We start from the raw sequence: 446 nt of genomic DNA on the forward strand, positions 1-446 counted from the left end.
TCATCATAGAAAACACCCGGTGTACAGACAGTGTAAGAGAGAGCTATGGATCTCTATATCAGACGGGTTACATGCATAGATATCTGTACATGTAGGTACATATATATATACTTATAGAGAGCGGAGAAGGAAGCTCAGTGAAAGAGAGTCTTCTTGTCTTTGGCTTCTCTTAAAATCCCATGGATCTGCGAATGGGAGTATACTAGACCTTCACACATGTATACCTACATCGAGGAGTATGTATAAGGAAGGCGTAGATTGCTGAGCTTCTCATGAGCTATACCAGGGTTTAGTACGGAGGCGAAGGAGAGAGACTTCTTTCTATTGTTGAGAAAGAGCTAAGTCTTTGAAAGAGATGCTAAAGAAGGTCGTTTCTCTTGAGGGGGAGGACGGGGGAGAGAAGACCATGATCAAGAATCGACAGAAAGTAGACAGAGGGGGGGGGG

General features: G+C 43.9%; 1 protein-coding gene across 1 annotated transcript in view; it reads right to left on the bottom strand.

Moving 5' to 3' along the window:
- The window catches only part of CSUI_005840 (rhoptry kinase family protein rop25), a 7903-nt gene that overhangs the window by 6514 nt on the left and 943 nt on the right, over positions 1-446 (bottom strand). The window contains exon 1 of the mRNA XM_068066008.1: positions 1-446. This exon is cut by the window's left edge and continues 6514 nt beyond it; it is cut by the window's right edge and continues 943 nt beyond it. The gene's annotated coding sequence lies outside the window, so the exon portion shown is untranslated.

This window comes from Cystoisospora suis, assembly GCF_002600585.1.
Source record: "Cystoisospora suis strain Wien I chromosome Unknown contig_2859, whole genome shotgun sequence".
Taxonomy (NCBI): domain Eukaryota; phylum Apicomplexa; class Conoidasida; order Eucoccidiorida; family Sarcocystidae; genus Cystoisospora; species Cystoisospora suis.